Genomic DNA, 17,876 nt, shown 5'->3' on the forward strand with positions numbered 1-17,876 from the left:
ACATGTTAATATAATAGCTGTGTTTGATGAGATAAGGTCATTGGACCTAGAATAGATACTAGGGCTGGGCATATATCGGTTAAAACTAATAACCCGAACCGTTAACTATTTATTTGGTTATCGGTATCAGATTATTGGATTTACGGTTCGATAATGGTTTAGAATTTTTTTACTATTGAGTTATCAGTTCGGGCCTTTGTTTGCCAATTTTGTTAATGAGTTAACCGATAACCCAATAAGAATTAATAAAATTACGGGTTTTACCCTTAAGTATATACATATTCTAGGGCTTCAGTTTATTCTCTCCTATTCTTTCTCGGTCGCATTCTTCAGTTGCTTACTCCTAGCGTAAGTCTTTAGTCTTATGCATTAGGCTTTTAATTTCTATAACAAAATTCATCTTTATATTGGTATTTTTGACTGTTAATGATTCTTTTTTTTTCATTTCTTAATTTTGTGAGCTCACGTTGTGCAGCCTATACCTACTACCAATTTCTCTTCGCACTTATCAATTCTCAATCGACAATCTTCGTCCGTTTTGGATTTTTGAACATTATTCTTCTGTACAGTACGATGAGCTTTGACAGCAAGACAACATTTTCTTTCCTTCTAGGCTTTTTCATTTCTTTGTTAGTATTTCCCATGCACAGATCAAGGTTTTTCTCCATGGATTCTTTTTAAGTTAGGCATTTGACAAATAACATCTTGTTTATCTTGGACTGTTAGTACTATATATTTGGACTTGTTAATTTTAAGGTAAAATTGCTACTACTTTGTATTATTATAAATGTATTTGGACAACTGTTATTGAAGAATTAGTACTATTCTAGTTGTGGCCACTGGACAAAACGTAGAAATGGGTAGTATACTATATATGAATTCTTCTCTTTTTTGCTTAACTGTAGATTGAGTTATCTTATCGGGTAAACTGATAATTGAATCGAAAATGATCGATAATCGATTAACCAATAACCGATATCTTATCGGTTCAGTTATCAGTTTATCAAATTTGTAAACCGATAACTGGTAAGCTAAACTGATAATATTCATAACCAAACCGAACTGACTGATGCCCACCCCTAATTGATACTATCAGATTTGATTACAGTATATTTGGAAGAATAATATGGAAAGTAGGCTTAGAAATTGGCCATGGTTCTTGTTGAATAAGGGAGGGCTCCATGACTTGTCGAGTCGAATAGTGGTTATGAGTTTCTACGTGTTTGTTTCATCATCGGCAGTGTGCGGAGTTTTCAAACGAAGCTACTACTTTGTATTATTATAAACATATTTGGACAACTGTTATTTAAGAATTAGTACTATTCCAGTTGTGACCACTGGACAAAACGCAGAAATGGTAGTATACTATATGTGAATTCTTCTCTTTTTTGCTTAACTCCAGTGAATTGTATTCTCTTTTTTGCTTAACTCTAGATTGAGTTATCTTATCGAGTAAACTGATAATCGAACTGAAAATGATCGATAATCGATTAACCGATAACCGATATCTTATCGGTTCAGTTATCAGTTTATCAAATTTGTAAACCGATAACCGATAAGCTGAACCGATAATATTCATAACCGAACCGAACCAACCGATTCCCACCCCTAATGGATAGTATCAGATTTGATTACGGTATATTTGGAAGAATAATATCGAAAGTCGGCTTAGAAATTGGCCATGGTTCTTGTCGAATGAGGTAGGGCTCCATGACTTGTCAAGTCGAATAGTGATTATGAGTTTCTACGTGTTTCTTTCATCATCGGCAGTGTGCAGAGGTTTCGAACGAAGCTTTATTTTATATGAGATTTATTACCGGTATCAGGTTTGTTTTGAGCAGCTACAGTGATCGGGAATTATTGCTAGGAGTATGCAAGTGTGTGGTATATCATGTGTGTCGCGCCCCTTTTTCTTGCGAAATCAGGTTTCGAAATGTGACAACTCTTTTAAGGAAGAGTTTTAAAAGAAAGTGACACCACCTAACGGATTAAGGTACGTTAGGGCACTTATTTGCAAATAACTCTGGTTTAACCAATTTGCGTCACCAAAGATCGGATAAGGGCTCGAAATTACCTCGAAGAGAAGGTGTTAGGCACTCTTCGAGGTCCACAACTGTGAGTCCCGACCAAACTCAATTACATGAATTAGTCTAGGAGTTCAAGTATAAAAAAAAACAAGGAATTTGAGGAGTTTATTATTAGACACAAATAATTGATGAAAGATAAGATGGGGAGGGGGTGTCCTAAGTGTTTTAGCCTAAAGGATCACTCCGTGCAACATAAATAATACTTCGTAACTCCCTCGAGATGGGGTGTTACTCATATTATTCAGCGGGCACAGACTATCATCTCCTGCTACCCAATTACTATCTTTAAGTTGTTTACCTAAAGTGCACTAGTCAATTCTAAGTCGTATCCTACGCGTGCACTACTCGTCCCATGCATATGGTCTAGAAGGTATTTGGACCTTTATCTCAGGGTGGTTCTAGACTTTAACTTAGGCTGCTCAAAAAATAAAAAATACTAGGCAACATACAAAATATTTTGGACTTCCACTTATAAGCAAATAAGGGCTCAAGTTGGCCTCCGCAATTAGACAACAAATGCACGCAAAGCCTAATTAACAAAGACAGTTGCAGATTTTAACAAGTTGAAGTTGCAGAAACCTATGGGTAGGATCTCTATGTGATTCTGGATTTTAATAAGCAGGCAGTTTACAATCTCTGAAACCTACATGGTTGCCTACTGATTACAGGTATAAGAGATTAAACCTATGGGCATGATATCTAGGCATTTTATGCAGTAACTAATAGTGGTAATTACAGGATCATATTTAGAATTGGTTGAGTGAGTCCTATAGGCATGGTTTCTAGTGAGGATAATTAGCACATCGTTGAAGACTATTAAAGAATCGAGTAAGTCGATTAGTTAGCTGATTCAGATCATATAGGCATGATTTCTATAATTAAACTGATTTTAGATCCTATAGGCATGATCTCTAAAATTGATTTTAGATCCTATAGGCATGATCTCTAAAAGTGATTTTAGATCCTATAGGCATGATTTCTAAGAAGTTTGCATAGAGCATATTTGAACCAAACAAAGAACCTATAGGCAAGATTTCTAACAAGTAGGCATAGAACATATTTGAACCAAGTGAAGAACCTGTAGGCAGGATTTCTACAATGACTGGAAAGTAACACGTTTTGAGCAAAGATAAAATACTTTTATGCATGATTTCTAACACATGATAGCTGAACATGTTTGAACATAATAGCAGATTTTAACTAGGTAATGGACCTATAAGCGGGATCTCTACCCATTTCAGTGCAATTGTAAGATAAAAGCCCCTTACCCAATTTTATGAATACCGCAGAATGTCATTACAAGAATTATTACAGACCTAGAATGAATAGAGTAAATTACAGAAAGAAGTAACTATAGGGAGCCTATAGCAGGCCCAAAGTACAATGGGCCAGGCCAGACCTTCATTCTCACAGTTCACAACAGCCTCAAAATTACATATTCATGGACATAAGGCAGCCAAGACTTGAGGGATTACCCCAGTAGTCTTAAAATAGAATTGAGCATATTGAACCAAGACCCTAGTGTGTCCAAGTTCCCAAGGGCTTCAAGAACCCGACGCAGTACTCACACTAGGGAGGTTAACAAAGATAATTCAGATGAGGAACTAGTGACCAAGTTCTAGTGTGTTAGAGTTTACAAGGGCCTCAAATGGACCCCGAACAGTGCTCACACTAGGGAGGTCAATATACAGAACCTAAGTAGCCTTGGCTTTCAGCCGGCTAAGAACGGGATTCAAAGAACTTAGGTGACAGGTGAAAGAAAGGACCAAAATTGAGAAACAGGAATGGAAGGGTTTTAATAGACACAACCAAATTGAACAAACAAGGTAGACAGTTGATTAAATCACAGAACTAAAAGAACAAGCTTAATGCAAACTGAGAAAAGAGGTTCATCACTTAGCACAGAAGCAGTCACATGCTGAAAAAGTTAAGGAAAGAACATGTTTTCAGGATTGACAAGGATTATTATACACAGATGCAAATTACTGGACAGGTTGAAACATGGTTGGAAATTATGCTAAGTATATGAGAAACAAGGCAGCATTATGATAAGCCAAGTAACCACAGAAAGAACATGGCATCATGTTAGCAAAGGGGTAGGATCACAGACACACAACATATGCCAGAACATTTCTACAGAGATTCTGGACAGAATGAAAGGTAAACTCATATCAAGTAGCAGATAGGCATTTAAGCATTGTTATAGATGTCTAATTAACAAAAAATAATCCAGTTTGTACTAAAGGTTTAGGCTAATGCCTCAGAGTAATAATTCAAACATACTGAGACAACTGTTCTAAATCAAAAGCAAATACTAAAGGGGTATGGGATCGAGTGAGCATGCTGAGTGACATAATGGTAGAGAGGCAAATCATGACTAACACTGAGCCATTCATCACAGAGATTCTAAGTAAGTGAATAGATTCATGAACATTTAGGCATCAACACACTAATTAAACAGTCTTAAGAAGATTCAGATTACCCAATTAGGCATAGATAATCTCAGAACTAGTAGCATCAAGAGTGATTAAATACAGAAGTTAACAGTGATGCTTAAAAGTAAATCAAGAATATATTAAGCCAAGGATTCAGAGGTAAGAACACATGCAAATTGTAGGCATATAAGGATGAAATTGCAAAAGTCAAGTAACTCACCAGTTAAATAAAAATTCAAGAAAGAACAAAAAACCGCAATGTTCTGAACGTCAGTGAGAAGCAAAAAACCAAATTTAATGGCCTTGTCTTTCAGTCAGCCAAAACCAAAGTATAGAACAAAATAACAGAGTAAAGCCTTTAGATCTAGTGAAGTTATAGTGATTTTAAAGTCAATCCTAAAGGGAACGAGGGAAAGGGTTTATATAGTAGTAGAAATTAACGCATAAACATGAAAAATCATCAGTCAAAAACTAGAAAGAAAGGCAATCGAAATCAGTAAGGAAAAACAGAAATTTTAAAACCCTAATTTTAGGTAAAGTACACAAATCAACAGAAATAAAAAGTAAAAAATCACATGTTGCATAGAATAAGATGAACATAGACAGAAATACTATTCAAAACCAAAGAATATAACTAGATTTGATTTGATTTAAAAGGATCTGAAACCCTAATTTAGGGTAAGTAAGAATCTCACAGAGATTCACATAAATTCATAGAGATTAATACCATAAAAGAACAAGAATGAACACAGACAGAAAAGGTCAAGGAACTGAACCAGTTTTTGGTTTGAAGTTGAAGAGATCTGCTTGCCATATTTAGGCAAGCAATTAGGTAACAATATAAACGAGTAACCAGTAGTGAGAGGAGGTAAATAAGGCAAGAGAATCCATGGTAGATTTTGTTTTCGGGACGGATTTGGAGGGTTTAAGAGATACGGCGGCTAGGGTTCGTGAGAGATGAGAGACGAGAGGGTTCTAGGGTAGCGGGGTGGTAAATAGTGATTTAGGGTTAGGGGTGTTTTGGGTTAATTAAAGAGGAGGGTGTAACGTGGACCGTTTATCTCAGAGATCAACAACCACAATTTAACAGAGTTATGGGTCAGATGGTTTAAATGGGTATGGGGTTGGGCTAATTAGTCTTGGTCCAGGGGTAATTGGGTTAGTGTAAAGGTGTTGGGCTAGTGTATTGGGTAATTTTAGGTCCGAAAAATAGGAGGATTTTAGGGCTAAATTTTAAATACCCTATTTTAATTAAATAATAATTTATAAAAATGATAAATAAATAATAAAAATATTATTTGTGCCTAAAAATGATTATAAATAATTACCTAACATTATAAAAATATAAAAAGTTAATTTTGAAAAAAATAATGTAATTATGTATGTGTATAGGCTATTATTGCCAAAATATGCAATTGCAATTATAGGAGAGGCACTGAAAATATTTAAAACCTTATATTGATATAACTGATATATTTATATGATTATATCATTATAAAAATAATTTGGAGGGTAATTATTGAATATTTATATAATAAAATACATAAATAAATTGATATAAAGCCTTTAAAAATTATAAAAATACTTGTGTGTGCTCGTACATTAAAATGCTGATGTATATGAACTATTTTGAATGTATATATACATATATTTAAAAATAAGGAAAAAATTAGGTATCAACAACTGCCTCTCTTTACCCGGGAATGATGAAAGAGTTATCGGGTAAAGAAATGATGATCGATTTTGACCGAATGGGATGATTTAAAAAATAGAGGCTGAAATTCGGATTCTGAGTTGCCTACATATCCCTAGTTTTACAGGAATCAGGACATGTGTAGTTTTGGATCCAGCGGTGAATGAAATCGATGGAGTTGTTGTAGAAATAGTCGTGTGTTTTGGGAAGGGTTCTTTTGGGAAGGATAGTATCGGGTGGATTTATGCAGGTTTATGAGTGTGAATCTGAAACTTAAAGGATGTGTTATGGAGCAAGTATCTGAATAGCCATAGAGAAAAGTGAGTAATTGATGGTAGTCGGTTACATTTGAAATAATTGCAGGGTGTGAATGTTATGAATGGAAACCGGAGCGAAGATTGCTCCTATTTTTAGAACAGTTACTTCCTGGATTATTTGCAAAACTTAAACACGATGCATGCAAAACATATATGGGATTATTGCGAGAATTTAATCATGATACAAATTCCCTTTGGACCATGGAGATTGTCTTTGGACGATAAGGATGATGTCCTTAGACCATGACGTCCTGCGCCATGAATAGCATGAAAAGGGATTTGCAGGCCATGAAATGATATTCTCGGTCCATGAGAATGGTGCCTCTGAACCCTGACGCCTTTGAATAATGATGTGCAATATTGAGAGATCTCTAGGCCATGACATGGTGTCTTCAGGCTATGAGGATGATGCCTTCAGACTATGACGCCTTAGGATAAATTTTCGATGTTTCAGCCCATGAAATGCAGAGACATGATGCTGGGTCATATAAGAGAAATAAGACAGAGCTTAGTATTGCATAAGATTAGGACAGAGCTTAGCCCCCGGGAAGGCAAAATAGTTCCAAATTGCGAGTAGCGTAACATTTGGTATTGGGCAAGGAAATGCAGTGCTTAGCCTTATGAAATTAGAGAAGCAATGCTTAGCCTCATGCAAGAAGATGAGACAATGCTTAGTCTCGATGCAAGGAAAGGCAGTGCTTAACCTTATGCAATTAGGGAGGCAATGCTTAGCCTCATGCAAAAATAGGAGACAATGCTTAGCCTCATGCAAGGTTGAGACATTTCTTAGTCTCATGCAATGGAAGGAAATGCTTAGCCTTATGCAGTTGAGGAGGCAGGGCTTAGCCTCATGCAAGAAAAGGAGATAGGTCTTAGTATCATGCAACGAAAGGCAATGCATAGCCTTATGTAGTTTAGGAGGTAGGTCTTAGCCTCATGCAAGAAGAGGAGACAGGGCTTACTCTCATGCAAGAAGAGGAGACAGGGCCTAGTCTCATGCAATAGAAGGCAATGCTTAGCCTTATGCAGTTGAGGAGGCCGAGCTTAGCCTCATGCAAAATGGAGACAATGCTTAGTCTCATGCAGGGGAAGGCAGTGCTTGGCTTTATACAGTTGAGGAGGTAGGGCTTAGCCTCATGCAAGAAAAGGAGACAGGGTTTAGTCTTGTGCAAAGAAAGACAATGAGTGATAGTAGAGTATTTCTTATCTGGAGACATGTTTGTGTTTGGAAGCTTGGTTGCTATGGAGATAGTGATTTTGATGTGCATAATTGCGAATACTCCTGTTACGTTCGTTGTGCCTACATCCAAAGAAAAATCATAAGTTTTGCGGAGAAGGTTGGTTCGTGTCTTCGCCTGCTTGCTTTGCTTTGTTTTGCTCTGGAGGTCCTTTTTAAGTTACCCTGGGTAACATCTGGCTACCATAGAGATAATGTTTTCGAATAATATGCATGCATTTGATAAATATAGTTGTTTTAAAACATGGCAGTATGCGATATCAAGTAAATTAGATGAATCAATGACTATGACACTTTAAGAGACATTGCGACTTCCTTGCACTAGAATTTTGAGGGTCCTCCTCAAAATTCTGCCCCAGTTTGATAAGTGATTTTCTGACCGTTCAAGCATAGTTTAGTTACATCAGATGAAGAAATGTAAACAATTTAAACATAATATCTCTTGATTGCATTCGAATTGATAGGCTTTGACCAAACTTCTCCGTCCATTTCTGCGAGTATGAGTGCTCCTCCTGTTAATACCCTGTGAACCATGTAGGACCCCTACTAATATGGAAAGATTCACGTCAGCACCAACTGCCTTGGTGTGAACTGTCTAGGTTTGACCCTTTTATTGAAAGCTCTGGACATTCCGTTTTAATAAAGTTGACCATGGCATACCGCATTCATTCCTTTCCCATCAATAATAGCTAATTGTTCATAATGACTTTGTATCTATTTCGCATCACTGAGTTCTGCTTCTTGTATAATTCTTAAGGAAGGAATTTTGACCTCAGCGGGAATGACAGCTTTTGTACCGTAGACCAACATGTAGGGAGTTGCTCTGATTGATGTGCGAACCATGGTACGATACCCTAATAAGGTAAATGGTAATTTCTCGTGCCATTGCTTATGGTTGTCTACCATTTTCCTTTGAATTTTCTTGATGTTCTTATTGGCGGCTTCCACGGCTCTATTCATTTGAGGTCTCTATGCTGTGGAATTTTTATGCTTGATTTTGAAGGTTTCACACATAGCTTTCATTAAGTCGCTTTTGAGGTTGGTGGAATTGTCGGTGATGATGGATTCTGGCACCCCGAATCGGCAAACAATACAATCCCTAACAAAATCTACTATAACTTTCATGGTTACAGCCTTGTAAGATGCAGCCTCAAACCATTTTGTGAAGTAGTCTGTGGCCACTAAAATGAACCTGTGCCCGTTTGAAGCGGCGCGTTCGATCAGATCAATGACATCCATTCCCCAAGAGGCAAAAGGCCAAGGTGCACTTATTGCATTGAGTTCATTTTGTGGTACCCTTATCATATCTGCATGTAGCTGACACTGGTGACACTTTTAGACATATCTGATGTAGTCCGTTTCCATAGTCATCCAAAAGTATCCTGCTCTTAGTATTTTCTTGGCTAAAACGAAACCATTGATGTGTGGTCTATAGGTTCCAGCATGTATTTCCTCAAGGAGTTTGGAAGCTTCTTTGGCATCAATGCACCGTAATAATCCTTGGTCTGGGGTCCTTCTGTATAGAATTCCTCTGCTTTGGAAGAAATGGTTGGATAATCTTCAGAGTGTGTGTTTCTGAGTATGATTTGCATGCTCTGGGTATTCTCTTTTTGCCAAATATTATCGAACTAATAATTAATAATAAAGAGGGTAAAACTTATCCAAACATAATTAATTCCAAATCCAAAAGTACAGAATGTGAAATAGAAGAGGAATTAGAACGCGTAAGATTTTTTAATGTAATAATCATACATCAAACATGAGAGATGAGCTTACATCCAGGGCAGACACGCATCGTAATCATAGGAGCAAGGAAAGGGAAAGAGAGGTGATTGTTGATGATGACGAGATTCCTCTTGTTTTCTTTCTTGTGGTAGCTATCTTTCAAAAACAATCCCCCTTTATCTGGGACTTTTCCCATATATATAGTTCATTCCCCTTTTATCCAATGGTCTTTCACCCCGTGGGCATGATTACAGCTTGGTCGACCCCTTATCATTCCTCTTAAGGATGACCACTCTAGTCAGATTTTGACCTATACACGTATATTCTAGTTTCAATTCATGATTCTTCTAAGTAATTGCAAGAGCTTCTTAAATTGTTAATTAAGCTAGAACATAAGAAAATATTCGTGAGAAGTTTCCTTTGAGATTAAAACTATAAATGTTTCATAGATTAACTTACTTCTTGAAATTAAAGTTTATTCAAAAGAAGAACTTTAACTTTGAGGATAATCTGATAAACTAGGGAATTCATGAAAATCAACAATATTATAGAAATGAACTATAAGAATTGGATCCTAAAATAGTTATCTTGTACATGTCTCATCAATTGCCTTTATTCTTTTAGTTTTCTGTGATTAGTCTGACTAGTTTAAAATTTTAGTAAAGTACTTGTGGTTTTAGCTATCTCGACTCAAAGTATTATTCATCCAGAATAATATTGATCTAATAATTACTTGAATATTGTTTAACCCAATCACTGTGGAAACAATACATAAACTATACTAAATTTAACTAGCGAAATTTAATTTTTATACATTGGTTTTGTGCTCTTTAAATTTTAGTGTCGTTATCCGGGATTGGGCAACAACTAGTGATTGAAATAATGTATGGCCCTGTAAAATTTCACTAAAACACAGGGTTTAGTGATGCCAAGGTAGGCTTATATGTTTGATGATTGTAGAAATACTTTGCGACGAGCTTGCAAGACGTGATACAGACTTTTTGGGTTGAACAATGCATTGAGAAGTTGAAGAAAAATTGTTGCAGAACATAGCATTTCTGCGGTCCATTATGCGACCGCATAACTGATCTGCGGACCGCAGATCCACCGCGGAGTGAAGCAGAAAATTTGGCCAATTTTGGAGGTCGTTTTATGGTCAACTATGAGACGACATAATTGTTTCACGGGCTGCACAACTATCACAGAACCAGCAGGAGAAAACTTTGGGAGAAGGTTCTACGGTCCATTATGAGACTGCAGAACTGATCTGCGGTCTGCAAATTTGCCGCAAACTTACCCGAGTAGCCCAGTTTTGGAGGGTGATTTTGCGGTCCATTATGCAGTCCATTCTGCAACCGCAGAGTTGAGTTTGAAGGGTCCATTTTTTTATTTTTATAGCCCCGACCCTATTTTAATAAATAGATTATAGGATCATTCTTGAATAGGAATTCTACCATTTTAGAGATAGGGACGTGTTTTAGAGAGAGAGGGGGGGAAGCCCCAAGTGCTTGGTTCACCAATCTTTGCTCAAGTCTTGAAGAATTCAAAAAAATAACTCTCAAGGTCTTCATCCAAGAGGTAAGGTTCTAGTCATAGCCTTCAATTTTAAAATTTGGGTTGGGAATAGGTAATGAAGAAGATTTTGAGAATAAGGGTTGTTATTTATGCATACATTTACTAATAAAGGTTGTAGGGAGGTGGTGGAGTATTTGAGGCGGCCTATTAAAGTGGGGATTGATTGTGGGATAAAGGAATCCACCATAGAAGAACCTTGAAATCATAATGCCCACTTAGTGTTTGATAAAATGCTCAAATGAGCTGAACTCCCAAGTATCTTCCTAATTATAGTTCAATTTTGTCATGTCTTTAATTAGATTTAAATCTCTAGGAATTTCGGAACGTTGTAGTAAATTAAAGAAAGCTCAAGTGAGGTATGTTAGCTTAACTCCTCTTGTAGAATCGAATTCCATTATGTCCTCGTAAGTTGCAATTTTGTACCTTCCTTTTTAGATTTACATTGGATTTTGACCGACACTTAGAGTATTTATATGCTATTATTGGTTCTACAATGCAGTGTAGAGAGATGAATGAAATAGTTTTAGATTCATTTAAGGACTCTTTAGAACTAACATTTTAGTTTGAGGTACTATTGGATTCATGAGAGGGAGAAACTGGCTTACAGATCATAGGATGACTTAGTTTCATGTTGAGATCAATTGGGATGAGTTTGGTTAAATACCACAATGTATTGGGGAAAGAAAAGTGATACCTTGGGGGCAGGTCAAGAGTAATCTGAGGAAGTTGGACCATCATTACAGTTTCTAGGATAGTGCAGTACATGTATTTTATGGTAACACTTTTGAGCTTTGAAGTCTGCGTGATTTGGTTGACTCGGAGAGGGTTAGTTTTGATGGTTGATTATCAAGTGAGTGGGTTCCTAGGAGATGGAAGACTATTCTACTTGGGATTTGGAGTAGACAATGGGATTGTTGTGCTTAGATATGGCATCATAATGGATGTGGTGAATCATATATGGTTTGGGCTGCATTGCAAGTTGCAATTCATCTTTAACTATGGGACTGATATCAGAGGTAGCACATATGGTTCTAGTTATTTGAGAGATAGAGTGGTACTGATTTCAGCATCATCAAGAAAGAGAATTTGTTGTAGAGTATGCTTACTAATGTGGTATAAGGGAAATTCTACATAGCGCTATGACATTTGTATGGTAGTCAATTATTGAGGTTCATATTTCAATTACTTAAGATGGAAGGGGTAATGGAAATGCACATTTTGAGATGCTTATAGGTGTGGAATCATAACTAAGTTTGAGTAGGCATCTGGAAGTTACTAGGACAAGGATTGCACTTTTTAGGTATGAAGGTTAGGATTCTAGAGGTGAGACTATCTCTTGGAGTTGTGAACAATGGAAGTGTGTTGACAGCTAGATAGCAGGTCATATGCATGTTTGTGGCAAGTGATTTAGGATGATTTGTGTTTGATAGAGCTTGTGGTTTATGGTATGTGATGCATCGTGATTTACCTAATTGTGGTGATATATCCTTCTTGAGGTCTTGGTTTGGGGAGTATGGTTCAAGAGTCGTTGGCATTATTTTTAGTGTATTGAAAAATTGAACAAGTTAAGTAAGGATTAGAATGGTCCCTATTGGCATGTTCATGAGTGCGAATTAGAATGGTCTCTATTGGCATGTGACTACTTATTTCTACTTTTGAAGGATGTGGAATTAGTGTGGCTGTCTACTGATCATGCCCAACTATGTCTTATAAAAAGGACTAAGCGGTCGTTACAAATATAATCCGGTTTGCAAGTCCAGAATCGAATCCCACAGAGAACTAAGGTCTAGCTACAGTTGTTCACTATCACCAAGAAGACAAGGTTGAACAGTTCCTAACTTATAGATATTTAGATTTTTGTGTTTAACTAAATAACTAAAAAAATTAAAATAGTAAATTAACAACTACAAATACTAAGGGTTAGAGACAAGATTAAGGAGGTCTAGAGTTATGATTTTCCCAATTGTCGGAATCCTTCCCGCTATATCTTCTATAATTTCGCCTAAGTATTCTCTACCGATCATGAGCGCTCTGCGTGTTGTAATTCTCTCCCGAGTAATTATGACAATTTACTAGACATACTCTTCCGAGTTACGCTAGCTGGCTTTAATTATAGCTCACTTAGATCGTACCCAAGGTTTCGTTATCCCTAATCCCACCTTTAAACCATTGATTATTGATTCCTGACATACGTCGGGAGTGATGTTGTTCAACAACTACCTAAATATGCACTCTCTCCCGAGTAATGCATGCTAAATAGGCATAGCTAATTGAGGGCCCTTCAATCAACCATAAGAATAATATAGTTGAACAAATAGAGAAAATACTATGGCTCAATTATATAAAAACATAACAAGAATTTATCCTACAAAAAGGTTCCATCAAAACCCTAGATAACAAATTAGCTATTCATAATAGTATGTAAAACTACAATACTAAAAGTCATAACCAACACTAAAAAATAGGAAGAAGAAGGAAAAACCCGTAGAAGAATTCCTCGCCTTGCTCCTATTGTGTCTCTACCTCCTTAGGTCGATTCTCGGTCTCCTTAGCCTCCTTAGGTCTAAAATATGTCAAAAGTATGTCCCACTCCTTCAAAATAGCATTTTTACATGTATTTATACTAAATAGGGTCGGACCCAAAGGAAACACCTTTTCCTGTGCGAAATAAGATTCTGGCTATGTAAACTTTGCACTACCATGCCGCATGGGGCGACGCGCAATGCGGGGCAGCAGTGGAAAAGCTTAGATTACTGATTCTGACAGGCTGCACAAAATTTCCATAGGCGCAGTGCACGCTGCAGCGCACAGTGCAGCGCGGTATTAGGAATTTGCAGAAATGCAAAATATGAAAGTTGTAGCTCTTTCAAATAGCTTTCCAACGATATATTGTGGAGCCCAAACGGAGTTCTGAGCAAAACGTTATATGCATTGTACTAGACAATACACTGTATGCCCGCTCGATTCTTCATTTCGTTCTTAACTATCATCCGTTGATCCCCGAACACGATCCCGACTTGATTCCTTTGGCTTTTACTCAGAATTTAAAGCTCCAAGTCACTTGAATTCATTTCATAATATCTACATAGCTCGGAACCACTCCTACAAGGCATACAATACACAATTAGTATAAAACAGTAGCGATTAAAGCTCAAACTCAATTAAAGTGCAGTAAATTAGAGTGCAATAAACGATTAAAATACGTAATTATAGTCTATCATCAACATCCCACACTTAAACCATTGCTCGTCCTCGAGCAATCAAACTACACTTTATATAGACATGATCTTTTTTTTAAACAATTCTCCTAACTCATCACACCAAGAATATTTAAAATAGACTAAGCACAAAAGTGTAACATCTTCACCTCAAGATTTGATTAACAAGTACCACGCATTATTCACAACTTACTTACTTACCCTAACATAGAGGTTACTAACATTACCTTTCCTTCATGAATCAAGTGCCCTCACACAACAAAAGAGAGTAGTTCCACACACCATAAAATTTAAAAACAATTAGGAACTCAAGATAGAAAAAATTCACTCACTCTGAGAAATAACATTCATATGCCACAAAAGATGCACCATAGGCTTGCCCGTAGTATCCTACTCTACTAATTGAGCTCATTCAGTCAAGGATCAAGTAGGACTTTAATTGGTTGTAATGTAAGCTGAGAGTCGGGTAGGATACATTTGGATATAAGAGTGACTACACCTCCCTAATCACTTTAATACATATATTTTAACATTCAAACCCCACACTTATGTCAAACCATGACTCCACCTTCACATAAATATACATCAACTCCCAAATTATTTAAGCACAATTACATCAAGAGTTACCACTTGTCAATGAATATCGACACACAATAAAAAAAAATCTTTTCTTTTCTTCGTCAATTCAAGTGGCTCTTGCTCTTTCAAATTAGTGCACCTTTCTCCTTATTTCATTAGTTCCACTCAAAAGCCAAATCAACCACCCCACACTTTAACTTTTATAAAGTTCATAGCAATTCAAGTGCTCATGAGAGGTGAAAAGGTTCAAATAGATGGTTAATTCAACTAGCGTAAGGCTTGTAATGTGGTTACCAAAAGAAATAGGATTACAGGCTCAAAGGGGTTAACTATGATGCATAACAATTAGGCGGGTAAAATATACATATCTGGCTCGACAAAGAAATGCCTATATCACTTCCAAGACTGAACAAAACTACTATTTTGCTTTGCAAACACAGGGGGAAAGTTCTAGACATCAAATGCAATGCACAGAATACAACAAACCTCACACACACATGGCACATGACTCACTCAAGATTGGATCATCAAGACACTCTAGTTAAAGAAGTTAAGCAAATTTAAGATCATACGATTTAAGGTACTTATACAAGAGTCAAAAACTGAGCCTAAGCGTCACCCAACCAAAGTACTCACTATTCTCAAGGTATAACAAAGTCAAGAGATATATCTGCAATCAATTCATCTCACACTAGCTCCTACTCCTACAAAAAATAAAACTAACTACACCCGCTTCAAACAAAACCCTTGAAAAAGAAACGCGACACAAAAAAACCCAAAGGGGAATTGCTACACTACCTAACAAAAAGAATCTTTTTGTTTTTTTTTCTTTAGACTTAAATCCCACAAGAAAATTGTCTAATAGATCCATCGTCGGGAAAACTCCAATCTTTTCTATTTTAAAAAAATATATTCAATTAAACTAATATAACTAAAATAGCTTAGAAAGTCACCCAAACAATCTCCTCACCTCACACTTAAAATTGTGCATTGTTCCCAAGCACACTCATACATACAAGAGGGTAAAAGAAACTCTCTGATAGGCCAAAGGCCGAAGCACTAGTATTTCATGGGGTACTCAGACTTCTCCCAGGCTTGGTCCTTCGTGCGGGTACCTCACACTTAGTTCCAACCATCTGGTTTATTGTATTCTTCCAATAGCTTTTATTTTCATGCTCCTAGAAAATCAAAAATCGACACTACAAAAATAATACAATTAAAAATATTAATAAAAAAAATAAAATAAAGCAGTAAAGCTGGGTTGCCTCCCAACAAGCGTTTGATTTAATGTCGCGGCACGACGCGAATCACTTTTTGCCTCCACTTTGAATTTATGAATTGGACCCCTAGTTTTGATTCTGCTCTATGATCATGCTCCTAGGGTGGTGGAACGAATTTGACTGGCCCAATAAAATAATGTAGTATTCTGCACTTCTTGGCCTTTAGATGAGGTGTGTAATCCTGACTTTCTGGCAAGAAGAATTTTAGAATGTAAGCACTTTGTTCCTCATTCCTTGACTCGTCAAGTGGCTCGGATGACTTTATTTCCATATCATCATCCAAATGCAATGTGGAAAAATGCTTGGAGTGTGGACCAATGCGCTCAACTACATAAACTTTGGGACTGTCTGCATTCTCAACACTAATGACAATAGAGTCAACTAAATATGTATCCTTAATATTCTTGGTTGACTCTAGCATCTCTTCTACGACATCAGCATCCTCAAAATCTAGTTCGATTGCTTGCTGGTGTTCTACTCTGGCCTTCTCCTCTAGCTCATCCTCGTATTTTTTTAAATCCTCCAGTATAATAGCAATTTATGCAACCAATTCATACTCATATTGGCTACTATCCACAATGTCAACTTGTTGCGCTTTACAAAGTTCAATTAATTTATTCGCTTGAGCCTCCAAGTTGTGAATAGTTGCCCCTTGCCTTTGTACCCACAGTTGTATCTCATCATATTATTCCATAAGGCACTTTAGCATATCCTTGATCTCTTTCAGGTCATCATACCTGGGTTCTTTGTTCCTATTAACTTCACAAGAAAAAGAAGAACCATCAAAGTAAGGGGTTGGGGGAAGATAAGAAATATAAGCACAACCATGAAAGTGACCATCTTGACCACCACATATATCACACACATTCCACACATAAGATTTAGTTGGTGCACATAACTCGCTCTTGGGAATATTTTGATAATTTTGCCCTGCATGGTTTCCTCCACAATATGCATAACGAGGATCAAAAGTAGAATTACCGACATTAAAACTCTCATAATTCCAAGATGCCATGTCTCTCAGATCAAAAATAAAAAAATTAAAAATAAATAAATAATCAAATACACGAAAATAAAAATAACAGTTCAAACTTACAACCTAGAAATATGTACACCTACAGTTACACCGTTAGTTCCCCGGCAACGGCGCCAAAATTTGATCACGCTCAACTATACCTTATAAAAAGGACTAAGCGGTCGTAGCAAATATAATCTGGTTTATAAGTCTGAAGTCGAATCCCACAGAGAACTAAGGTCTAGCTACAACTATTCACTATCACCAAGAAGACAAGCTTGAACAGTTCCTAACTTATAGATATTTAGATTTTTGTGTTTAACTAATTAACTAACAAATTAAAATAGTAAATTAACAACTACAGATACTAAGGGTTAGAGACAAGATTAAGGAAGTCTAGAGTTATGATTTCCCCAATTGTCGGAATCCTTCCCGCTATGTCTTCTATAATTTCGCCTAATTATTCTCTACCGATCATGAGCGCTCTGCGTGTTGTAATTCTCTCCCCAGTAATTACGACAATTTGCTAGACATACTCTCCCGAGTTACGCTAGCCGGCTTTAATTACAGCTCACTTAGATCGCACCCAAGGTTTCATTATCCCTAATCCCACCTTTAAACCCTTGGTTATTGATTCTCACATACGTCGGGAGTGATGTTGTTCAACAACTACCTAAATATGCACTCTCTCCCGAGTAATGCATGCTAAATAGGC

Source organism: Nicotiana tabacum, chromosome 6 (assembly GCF_000715075.1).
Source record: "Nicotiana tabacum cultivar K326 chromosome 6, ASM71507v2, whole genome shotgun sequence".
Classification (NCBI taxonomy): Eukaryota; Viridiplantae; Streptophyta; class Magnoliopsida; order Solanales; family Solanaceae; genus Nicotiana; species Nicotiana tabacum.